The 12,964-nt window shown below is 36.2% G+C and overlaps 1 long non-coding RNA gene across 47 annotated transcripts in view; it reads left to right on the forward strand.

Moving 5' to 3' along the window:
- LOC144320990 (uncharacterized) overlaps nucleotides 1–12,964 on the forward strand; it is a 369,611-nt gene that overhangs the window by 233,764 nt on the left and 122,883 nt on the right. For 43 of the 47 annotated variants that reach the window (XR_013386617.1, XR_013386616.1, XR_013386615.1 and 40 more), the window contains one exon: nucleotides 4,268–4,300. This is a non-coding gene — a long non-coding RNA (uncharacterized LOC144320990). Of the gene's footprint in view, nucleotides 1–4,267; nucleotides 4,301–12,408; nucleotides 12,677–12,964 lie in introns of all 47 variants that reach the window. The other 4 variants (XR_013386636.1, XR_013386627.1, XR_013386629.1 and 1 more) reach the window with 1 other exon arrangement.

The raw sequence follows: 12,964 nt of genomic DNA on the forward strand, positions 1-12,964 counted from the left end.
GTATTACTACCATTAAGTACATTGACATATTACCTAATATTTAACAATCTTTGCATCATTGGGATAAATTCTAAGTGCAATGGTCGCAAATTCTGCTCTTTGGCAACCTCAGTTGTGTAACTATACGGAATTAATCTCCATTCACCTCCTGTTCAAATTTTCTTTCTCCTTGTGGCACCCCTGAAGAAACTGTTGGGGGTCTATGAAAGATGTGCTAACACCTGGGGCCTTTACCTGTGCTTACACCATTGTGCTCCTTCAGGATGCAGATCCTAATACTGAAATGTTTTGTGAGATTTCAGATCCATTTCAGCCCCTGTGGACTGCCTGTACTATCTCATCTTCTTACTGTGCCTGCTGCCTTCACACTCATGGCCTCCTCTTCCTTTTCCTTGATCTTAGACCCTTGATAACTTTTCATTTACCACTGTCACTTCACTGTACCATCAGGCCCTTTTCTTTTCCTCTTTACTCCTTGCAAGCCATCAGTATGCCCACAGCCACCAAATGGTGCTTCCTAATCCTCTCAAACAAGGTCTTAACTGTTTTCTGTTGGTAAATAGATTTTCCTTCTTTGTACTGTGGTCTTTGGATGGAATTCCACCCAAGAAACATCTTGGGTTCCCAAGAATCAAAGGTATTTTAGTGCTTATATACTTCCCTCTCCCCAGAGATATGTAGAAACCTCCAGGGTCTCTGGGTCATGGGTGGGTTCAGGTAGTTTCCTCAGAGCACCAGGTGCTACTGTTTAGTCTCATTTGTGGATATTTTCTTTACCCTACCTACACTCTAGTGTATGTACAGTAGAGTATATATGTGTGTATATATATAATATATGTTAAATATATATGTTTTATAATGTTAAATATATGTCTTATAATGTTAATTCCTTTTTTTTAAAGATTTTACTTATTTATTCATGAGAGACAGACAGAGAGAGAGAGGCAGAGACATAGGCAGAGGGAGAAGCAGGCTCCATGCAGGGAGCCTGACATGGGACTCAATCCCAGGTCTCCAGGATCAGGCCCTGGGCTGAAGGCAGGCGCTAAACCGCTGAGCCATCTGGGCTGCCCCTAGAATGTTAATTCTTTAACTCAGAAGCTCTCAACTGGGAATGATTTTATTTGCCTCCAGCCTCACTGTTCCTCACTAGCCCCCAGGATGTTTATCAATAACTAGAGACTTTTTTTTTTTTTTTTTTTTAGTTTGTGACCAGAAGAGGGTGATACCCTCATCAAGTAAGTAGAGCTTTGGCATACTGCTAAGCAACCTATGAAGCACAGGACAGGCCTCAATTCAAAAAATTATCCAGTTCAAGATGCACACAGGACCATGGTTGAACAGAGTTACTCTGAGTGGATTGTGGACATTCAAACACATCCTTCGAGTTTTGTACTCTTTAAATATATATTGAATAATAAGGACATACTAAGATGTGTGTATGGTTCGTACTCTGACGGAGTTTATTATCTGGAATAAGACAGACTTCTCAGTAATTCAGTGCGATTTAAGTAATGGGAGCTCCAAGGAGTAGGAGACAGTATTCACTAGAAAAATAAAGGAGAAAATATTCAAGAGTCCTAAACAAGAGTTAAGTAGTTCTTTTTTATTCATTCTTTAAATCATCATTTTTACAGCAACACCTCATTAAGGCCATGGTGTTTTATTCTAACTAACATGATTCAAAGAAAATTGTACTCCTTAGAGAACTAAATGTAACATCATTAGCTAATAAATAGATACAATAATCCAAACCACTTCCCCTCCCTGTTCATCCTTCCCCCCTCACACCATCCCATGACTTTGTCCTTCAAGTTTGGAATGAGATTTTAGTCTTAATGCAACGAAAATAAACAAATTTTGGTTTTAGAAAAGTATGCTCTTTGTGAATGTAAGATATACAATTTTCTGTTGCTTGTTTTTCTCCTTTATCTTCAGGGAAATTCTCTCTCTTGGTCTCTCTCTCTCACTCTCTAGTTCTCTCCAGATCTTACAATGTCATTAACATCTGTTTACATTGACAATAAATAAAAGGCATCCACAGATATAAAGATACCCTGATATGTTTTCAAACTTTATGACTTTTCCCTTAGTATTTGATCTTCATAATGTGCACTTTCTGCTATGATCCAATTAATCTTAAACACGATACCAGGCGTGTAGACTGTTTGGTTTTAATTTACTAGGTTATAACTAGTGGTATTTTCTCCTTGGGTATTGCTCTTCACCCATAAATTATTTGGTAGCAATTATCTCTTAAAATGCATTCAAATGTTTTTTACTTGCTTCTTGAATTCCAAGTAAGCCCTCAGTTAAGATGTTCTTAAGAACTTATCTTAATGTTCTTTTTTGTTCCTTTCTCTAACAGAGAGATATACGATGATTTTTTTTTTTTTTTTTTTTTTTTTGGCTTGCAGTACATGTAATTTGAGGAGTGTTAAAAGCTATTCTCACCAAAAATAACTCCATCTATATACAATTCTATACTTCATTCCTTTCCATTAAAAAATGAGTTTAAACTCCAAAACTCCCTGATAACATTTATAATTTATCAGGTAAACTATTAAAATCAGAATTTAAATGAATCAATTGTTGATGGTTGTTGGAAAACTGGTTAGGTACTTTAAATCTTTGATGTGTGGGCCCCAAACATTACTTACATAAATGGATGAATCTATAAAAGAGTCAATGAGCTGAAATAGGAAGAACAAAAGGGAGTTTTATCATCAGACAATCTTGTATTTGAATCTTTAATGGGCTCTTACAAACCACATTACCATAGCTTCCCCCCTTCTCTCATCGAGAGGTGCCTCCTTCAAATGGTTGATAGTCTTACCTGAAGGGCTGTTGTATAGATTAATAGTAAAGCCATGATAATGATAATTGAACACAACTAAACCTGTGTTAGAATGAATGCCTGAAGTGAGTCTTGTTCCAGCTTTTCTCTGTGCATTGGGCCTCAGCATTAGTTCCCAAACTAAACTTGCTTTCCTTAATTATCTAAATCAATTGTTTGAATGGTACCATATCTACACCATCACAGCACAACTTCACACTTCATTTTAATTAGCTAAGCATAAATTAGCTGGGATCACAATCAAACAGATGGAATATTTATGGTATTGAACCCACTCCGGCCCAAATGTTGAAGACCATCACACAAAGAAGTTCATTGTTTTTTTTTAACCTCTACTCTTGAAAATAAAAAACATTTCTCTGCAAAATGCCTAGCAGACATTGTTGATCTACTCTTATTTTAAATAGTGCGTGAATAATGGTACTTAAGCAAGCTTGCAGTAGTATATATAACACCTGTTCACTAGCTTGGTAATATAACAACCTTATCCCAAGTAAATTCAAAGCTGTGAATTTTCAAATAGATAATGAGCCTTGGAATATTTCTGTAAATAGTGTAATTGAAAAACGGCAAATTAAAACATCCTGTAAAAGAAATCATTAGATGATGCAGAAAATGTCTAACATACAAGAAGCCTTATTGGATGGAACTCATTAAGTTTGGGACTCTACCAAGAACCAGGTTCTGGCCCTCGTATTTGCAATCAGTAATTTTATATCTTAGCACCCATTTTTATATTATAAGGAAGAATTAATCAATATCACAGGGATGATTTTTTTAAATCAATTTATAGCAAAAGACCATTCTTACAGGAAGCCGTGCAACTCTAGTGCAAGGGCTGGCAAAATTTTCTGTAAAGGCTCAGATATAAATATTTTGGACTTTGCAGGCCACATGATCTCTGTTGCAACCTCTCAACTCTGCCTTTGTAGTAGGAAAACAGCCATGATTAATACATAAATCAATGATTAGGGCCATATTTCAATAAAATTTTATTTGTGGACCCTGAAATTTAATTCTATATAATTTTCATATGGTACAAAATAGAATTCTTTTGTTCTTATTTCCAAGCCATTTAAAATAGAGAATTCTTAGCTCATAGACTGCACAAAAAAGTTAGGTGGTCCTTGGTTTTCTGACCCTTGTTCTAATATAAATATTAACCAATTCACCTATAAGTGAGGAGACCATGGAATTTACTGTTTAAATCTGAACACCAGAATAAAAATATGTTCTTAAAATAATATATACATTTTGAAATATGTTATTAATTACTATTTTACATAAATGCTGTTTTTATTATAGTAACACTGTTTTGATACTGTTTATGTAGTTATTACAAACTGTTTAATTATAATGGTGGTCTTATAGAATAGCTCTACTAAAAACGACCCTTATTTTCTATTTCAGAATTATTTCAATGACAACTGGAAAGATAACAAAGTAAGTTACAAATACACATCTTTATTTTGATTGGTTGACTAATAAACTATAACGTGTAAGGGTAGATATTCTTGGTGCATAGTCCTGATGTCAGACCAGTTTCTTAGCCTTGTGTGTCTCAAATAATAGGTATCACAGTTTGCTCACATAGTAAGCAAGTGAGGCGGGGAGACATTATCAAGCCTTTCCCTCACACCTTCTAGCCTAAGGACAGAGCAATTCCTAGGTCCTTGTCCAAGAGCTCTTCTTTCATCAACAAACCATCTGCATGATGGCCCTGAAAGGTCACTGTTAGTCACTTTGAGTCTGGAAAGAGTTGGAAAGGGAGAGATAGGTAATTATTATCCCCACTATTAACCTCATGCCAAATTCAGTGTTCATGGGTCTCATACTGTCCTAGACGAGGCTAAGGGAAATGCTGGAAGCACAAAGTGGAGATCTACCAAACCCATTCCAGTTCATTTTAATGCCATCATTAATAGTAACATATCATTGCAAATTGAAATATTTGAGATAAATGCTAAATCAGGAGAAACATTAAAACAACATTTGCTTAAAACAAATATGTTCCCTTTGTCCTAATGCCTTCTGACTTTTCATTTTACAACCTTTTTGAAGTCAGTACTTAAACAGCACTTTGAATATAAGGCCTGCCTTGACAATCTCACTTAAAATTGTGCCCCTGTCCCTACCCACCTTACACCATACACACCTGAAATTCCTCATGCTCCTGTTTCATTCTAGTGTTTTTTAATAGCAGTGTGTCCTCCTAACATATAATTTATTTATTTATTATAATTTTTCTCTAGCTTTCCAAAACTGAATGTGAATTTCTCAAAATCAGGGACTTTTGATGTTTTGTTTCTCAATGTATTCAAAATACTTAGAATATATCTGATTTATATAATAAGACCTAATAAATATTTGGTTAGTAACTAAATAGTAATAATACAGGATATTTTTTGAGGAGAGGCTCATATTACTATCTCAGGAACTTTTAGTAAATTAATTTTTCAGTTCTTGCCATAACTCTTTGGAAGTAGAAACTCTTATTATCTTTAGTTTGCCAATTAGGAAACAAAGATACAGAGAGGTTCAATAACATGTCACATCACTAATAAGTGGCAAAGCAGGATTTAGACTTCAAAATCTGATTCTAGGGCATATGTTCTCAACCTTATAACATCTTCTTAGTTAAATAAAAATTTTAGTTGACATTTTTTTTTAATTAACAGGTTTAAAAGAGAAGTTATGAAAAAAAAATCCAGAAAGAAAAACAAAATTAAGAGACATAAAATATGAGCCAAAAGTAAAGTATGAAAGATAAATCTAGGGTCCAATAACCAACTATAATATTTCTTAAAAGAACATCAAGGGGCATCTGCATGGCTCAGTTGGTTGAGCATCTGATTCTTGTTTTCAGCTCACGTTCTGATCTCAGGGTTGTGAGATCGAGCTCCACATCAGGCTCCTTGCTCACTCAGCCCATGCTCGAATCTCTCTTGCTTTGCCCCTCTCTCACTCACACGTGCACTCTTGTTCTCTCTCTCTCTGAAATGGATAAATAAAATCCTTAAAAGAACATCAGAAAGTTGTAACAGAGAATATAAGGAAAGATATCATGGAATAAATTCTTGAGAGCAGTTGGACTTTTATCTTCAGGTGGAAATCAATTTTTGAATTACACAAAATGAATGAAAATATTCCATTCTTAAACATATCACTGAACAATTTCAGAACCCAGCAAACCAAATGAAAAGGTAAGACGAGCTTTTGAGAAAAATATGTCTAAAGATGCAGGAGTCCACCTAGCATCAGACTTAGCAATTGATAGTTGCTCCATTGCTTTAAGCATCCAAAGTTTGAGGAAAACCTATTTTCCATTTGGAATATTGCATTGAGCAAAATTGTAAACTCCAATGTGACACAATAAAGACATCTTCAGAATTGTAAGTACTCAGTATGTTTACTTCCTATATAAATCTTTAAAGGAAGTTAAGTATACACTCTAGGCAAAGAAGGTTTAGTTGGGATTGGAACAGGAAGTTTGGGTTAGGAAAACAGTGGATCCAACCCATTGTAGGAATTAAGGGAAGGTCTCAAGGATCTGTTTAGGATAGGCCCAAGAGACACTGACAGGAATCAAAGTGGAAGGAATAAAAATTAAGGAGCTAAAGATATGCTGTTTGAGAACAAAGCAGGACAATTAGGATCTGAGAAGCAGAGCCATGGAAGAAATCCATAGATGAAAGAAAATGTAATCATCAGTGATGAATATTTACATAGTTAAGTTATGATCGCTTCTCGGCCTTTTGGCTAGGATCATGTGTAAATAGTAAGTTATGTTTATCGATTTCAAAATTAATTATAGTCACAAAAGACCATGTAAATGTTACCAGCTTTGAAAATATAAAAGAAAAAAATACAGATGACACAATTTTGAAGATGGAATGTGTCGGGGAGTGCAGGGGAGTTTGGAGACTAGGATAAGAGCTGTTCACAGGCCATACTTTTCAAATGGAGAATCAAGAAATACTGTCTTTAGCTATTGGTTGAAGAAATAAAGACATATTTTTAAACTTTAATTTTAAAATATAATTATAAAAGATGTAAAAGAAAGGCATCTAACTATCTGAGGGGAAAGGAAATAACAGAAAAAGTACACTAAACTTCATCTAATTTAGCACTAAGTCAAGGGTTAATATTCTACAATTGTTGAATTATGCAGTAATGGTTTAAGAATATCATTTAGTGATACGGTTACAACCATGTGAAGAAAGAGTTAAGGATAGAGTGTCCTGGGATTGGGGATTTGTAGCAATGTCAGTAGGGGAGGAAACTTCTTTTTTTTTTTTTTTCCTCTTGGGGTGGGGAGGAAACTTCTTCTCTTTCCTATTTGATACTTTTCAAAATAGTAGAAAAATATTAAAACATTTTAATAACAAGAAAAAGATGTTACATAATGGAATCAAAACAAAGGAAGTTAGCTAAGTCATATGTTTAATGGCATCAACATTGTGTTTGTCTCTGTGTTACTACCCAGATGATTATTATCTTTAGGTTCGCATGACCTATTATTCATCCTTTATTTTATCCATGCCTGCTCACTTGCCTCCTTGCATTCCTTGAGCTCAATTGACCTAGTCTCACCCAGATTTTTTCTACACAGTGTACCTTCAGCCTGGATGTTCTTCATCCAGATATTTGCAGGACTCACTCACCTTCTTCAGATCTTGCACAAATTTCCCATTCTCCATGAACACCTCCTTGATTAGGGTAAAACTGATTCTTCCTGCAAATTACCCATTCCTTTTCTCTGCTTGATTTTTCTCCATAGTACTCATCACCATCTGGCATGTTATATACATTTTATGTACACTTTATTGACTACTACTATCAGAAGAAAAAAATGTCATAAAAGTAGAAAATGCTGCCCAGTGTGTTCACTTGCTGTTTCTCTAACATCTTGAATGGTAGGTGACATATAGTCACAACAAATATTTATCGAATGAGTAGAATTCCAGCTGCCTTTGTTAAGGAGACAGGATGACTAGTAGTTTCTTGGCAAACACTCTTCTCTGTTGAGCAGTATCTGAAGGAACGTTGCCACTCTTTGCCATTATTTTTCTTTCATGGACAACCAAGCCTAGATTCTTTCCTTATTGCTACCATCACTAACCAAGTGTTCTATATAGTTTCTGATCATTTACATATTTTATCAAATAATCCCAGCAGCTCTATAAAATGGATATCATAATACCCATTTTACAGAAGAAAAAGCTCAGACAATGCAATTATAAGTAACTTAAAGCCACTTGTCTAGTAAGTGACAGAATTGATATACTCAGTCAAACCCTAGAGAGGCTTTATAGGCCAAGGGGACATTTAAAAATTTCCAAATGACTTTGCATGGAAAATATATCAATTAAATGCTTTTATATGCAAATTTTAGAAAACTCAACTCCAACTGGCTTAAATCAAAAAGCTATATACTATCCCACATAATTAAAAGTGTGGTCAAACTCCAGATAAGGGTGTATTCCTCAGGTTTGTGATGTCTTCAGGACTAGAGCTATATTTCTCTACAGTTACTCTAGCTCTGTCTTATTTTCTGCTTTTTCTTAGGGTCAAAAAATGGGCACCACCAAATCCTTAGCTTTGTTTCTTCTTTACATTTTTTTCCCCACCATTATTACTACACTAAATTTCAGGTTTTCCCTCTGATTCAAATGCTTGAAAACCAATATTCTGATTGACTGAAAAAAAATGAGACTCCCCTATCAATGGGTTTATGGAAGATGGTTTTATTTATTCAAGCTACCCAGTGGGGGCATGTGGGATGCATACCATGCAGGCACCACAGTGTCCAATAATGAGTATAGTTTGTTCCCCAAATTTTCTGTTTCATTGTAAAATCTTGCCTGGAAGCCCCGTGTATAATGACAACATGACATAAAATGGAATGTTAATTAATATATAATTTCCATGGAAATGGGAAGAAGGAGATAGCAAAGGACATAAAAGGAAAAACAAGCAGAGAAAGAAGAAAGAAAGAGGAGTACTTAGTTGTTTAGAGAAAAGGCTACAAGGAGAAACAGCCTCAGCAGGAGCTATAAAACATTTAGGACAAATTTTGCTTTGGTAGTTTTATGTAGATGGCTGTCTTAGGGTGATTTCATCTTTTATTTGGTGATGAAACACGATATTAAATGTTTAACACAAAGGAAACAGAACATTCTAGTTTTTGTCAAATGCAACCAAACTAAAAATCTGTAGCTACCTACCATTAACAGTGACATTATAACTGTGGTGGCATCTACTATCAGAATGGTGTCTGTTGAACATAACATTGCCGTTTATTCAGACAAATAATCCATGCCTTGGAAACAGACTGTTTTTCAAATGAGTTTAGCAGGACTGAAAGGTAATTGACAGCTCCAGAGATAGAATCCTTCCATTAGTTCACAGAACAGGTATCTCATATGTGTAACTCCGCTTACAATATTGTCTCAAGCAGTTTATGCAACAGTGAGCTTAGCAATTTACATTAAATGACAGAAAATACTTTTCTTATTCTGGCTGTTTAGAATCCGGGAGGCCTTTGAGAAATACACATACACATTCTCATTCACGACCTGCCACAGCAAATGAGGAAACTTGGTGTGTATGTGTGTGTGTGCGCGCATGTGCACACGCATGCAGTGTTCACTAATTTAGTATAAATTATAGTGTTTGGTATAGTGTTCACTAATTTAGTATAAATTATAGTGTTTCAAATTTATCATTTGAAAAGTATGGCAGACATACTTCAAAAAAATCTGATTTTGCTTGAAAAAACTAGAAGGTCTGAGAATACTGAACCAGTGTGCACACACGATAACATGCTGCCTGTCTCTTTAGGTGAGCATCTTCTGTCCCGTGTTCCCTTTACATTATGAATGGAGTAACATCCACCTTTTTTACAAGCTTTGCTCATTCACTGCTCCCTATGAAGCCAACATATTGAAGTAGCCAAGAGAAATAGCACTAAAAATTATAGAAGATCACGAAACAGATTTTATTTAAACTATGACAGAGGGAGAGAACGACTCCAGTATAAACTGAGGCCAAGGGCAACTAAGGCAAAAGTGACTGAGGATTTTAAAGGAAGAACAGAGAGGGAACAAAAAAGGGGCCAGAGGGAAGTAAAAAAGCTGGAACAAGAAAGGGCTCGAGAGGCTCTGGGGAAGATGGAAAGTCATGGTAGAGGAATGAGTGGAGAATGGTTAGGCATTGTGAGTTAGGAAAAGGTACATTTCATTGTCAGTATTCTGTTTGCTTTCGCAAAGACTCAGCCATCTTCGGCAGCACTGAAGGGACTTCATCCCTTTAGAGTCATACCTTAGTGCAGGCAGAAGCTAGGTTTAAGTTTGGTCAGGTCTCTTAGTGCAGTTTTCTGTTGTGATGGCTAATTTTATGCATCAATTTGACTGAGTTAAGGGATGCCCACGTTGCTAACAAAACATTATTTCTGAGAGTATCTGTAGGGTGTTTTAGGTAGAGATTAGCATTTGTATTGGTGAACCCAGTAAAGCAGATGGCCATTCCCAATGTAGCTAAGTATCAGCTCATCTGTGAAGGGACCAAATGTAACAAAAATGTAGCAAAAAGAAAAGCAAAATCACTACCTTCTCAACTTGAGCTGGGAGCATTCATCTTCTGCCTTCAGACTGGCACTCCTGGTTCTGGGGCTTTCAGACTCAGATCAGGATTTACATGGTCTGCTCCTGATTCTTGGGCCCTTTGAGTCAGACTAGAACTGCACCACTAGCTTTCCTGACTATCCAATGTGCAGACAGCACATTGTGGGACTTGTCAACTTCCAAAATGGTGTGAGCCAATTCCTATAGTAAATCTCCATCTATATGTATCTGTGTATATCCTGTTGATTCTGTTTCTTTGTAGAACCCTGACTAATAATGTAATTTGGCAAGTCCTTTTTGTCACCTTGGAGTTAACAGTTCACACCTACAACTCCTACTTTAAAATTAAGATACAAAGTGGTTGAGCATCATGGAGGCAAGCAGAGAAGGGAAGTAGAGAAGGAAAGGCAAGGATCTGTGGCCCAGTCTGCAAATCTATATGAAATTGCTTTTCAAACTGAGTGCTTATATCCCCTGGGGGGGGGGGGAGTTGCCAGGAGGTACTTCAAGCCATAGGATAAACAGCGCCATAATTTTACTGAAAAGCAGACCATTTTGAACACATTTTAAATACCTCCTAGTCTGTTTGTATCATGACAGCATAGGATCTATCTGTCTTGCTCACTGTCATTACTATAGATTCTCCCGTCATGTCAAGTTCACATTACTTTTCCTCCTTCTTCTTTATTTCTTCTTTTTCTCTTTTTTCTACTTTGACTGTTACAGTAGTTTATATCAAAAGACATTCAGGAAATTGACAGTAAATGTTTCAGTCTCTCTATCTAGGCTTCTAAGGAATGTAAATTCTTTTAAGTCCCTATTTTCAGCAATAAATTATATATATATATATATATATATATATATAGTCTCATATATGTGTTTATACACACACACACACACACGTGTGTGGGGGATGGGGGTTGGAGGGGAGAGAATAAAGGAGAGAGAAATTATCCTGAAGTCAAAATATTCAAAAGATTAGAATTCCTGTGTGTAAATTACTCATTTTGAGATTTCCTGTGTGCTCCATCTTTTGGTCTGTTTCTTTTCTTTTTGAAAAAGTATTTATGATCTAATTTTAATGTAGAGAAATTCAGTAATTAAAAAGAACAATGCTGACTGTTGTTAACACACAAAAGTCAAGATGTCAAATAGTCATTTGGGAGCATTAAAAGAAATTGGTTTCAGTTTAAGTCACTAAGGTGTTTGGTGTAGGCTTTATAATTTATTCAGATTTTTCTGGTCTCCCAAATTTAGCTTGAAAACATGCTGAAAGGGATATAATTTTTCCCCATAACTTTCCGTTCCCATTTGGAATGCAAATGATTCCAGAGCAGCATCTTGCACAATACTGTAATTCCTTTATTTCTGCCTGATGAACTGCAGAGAATAGGAAACCGTGTCACTAATATTTGTTACTAGTTTCCCAGTGTTTGGGATGAAGTGGATTTTGAGCGGACCAGTGCAAAATAGAACCACAGGAATGGCTGTCTGAATTTCCATTTCTTGAGTTTGCTTTCTGATCCCAGAATTGTTATTACTTGCCTTTCTTCTTGATGGAGGGACTGGGTGACTGACAGGCCTGCATCAGATGGATGTCTCATAATTTACAAGCTGTCATTTCGCTTTTTTTCTGAGCAGCACCTTTTGTTAGGGATGATAAAACAAATCCCTCTGAGATTTTATTTTATTTTTTTAATTCAAAACTGGGGGAGTGAAGGGTTCCCATAGCTACAGCTATTGTTATCAATTTTTTTTAATGCCAGTCTTGGTATGGTAAAGTCTTTATTCCCTGGGAGGATAGTTGAGAGGTCAGTATCACAATCTGTCACTGTGCAGCAACCCCAGCCTGTTCTTTATGAAAAATCAGAAAGACTTCTTTCCTGCCTGTCGAATTGCTGTAAGAGAGCTCTGCATATTTTTCAGCTAGTCCTGGTGGGATAACCTCTTCACTCAACTCCCCGGTGCTCAGAGACCCTAAGAAGGAGAGATGCTCACTGGTGATAAGAGCTGCATTTATTGAGACTATTGGTTTTGATGAGACAGATGAAAAAAAAAATCATGATTACTTGAAGGGATGCATTTACATTTACTTCAAATTTATGAAAAAGGAAGCTAAAACACACTGTTATTAGTGATAAACCCTACTGAGCACCAGATATGTGCCATTTACTCTGCAGTTAAAAATGTATAGGTAAGGATTAATGGGAATGCATATGGGGGGAATCTAATTCTTCTTGGGGCTTACCTTGAGAAAATCTGGAGTCAAAAAAGTAAATAAATGGGTTGGGCCTTGAAGGGTGTGTAAAAGTTCACCAGCCCCACAAGAGACAAAGAGGAGAATGAGGGAGGGAGGGAGGGAGATGGTGAAAGCTAGGTAGTTGTCCTAACAATGAAGCACAGCCTAAGGCATGGGTAAGCATAGCCTAGCACAGTCCTGAAAGAAGTCTGCATTCACCATACACACCAGGTGACATACCAG

Source organism: Canis aureus, chromosome 9 (assembly GCF_053574225.1).
Source record: "Canis aureus isolate CA01 chromosome 9, VMU_Caureus_v.1.0, whole genome shotgun sequence".
Classification (NCBI taxonomy): Eukaryota; Metazoa; Chordata; class Mammalia; order Carnivora; family Canidae; genus Canis; species Canis aureus.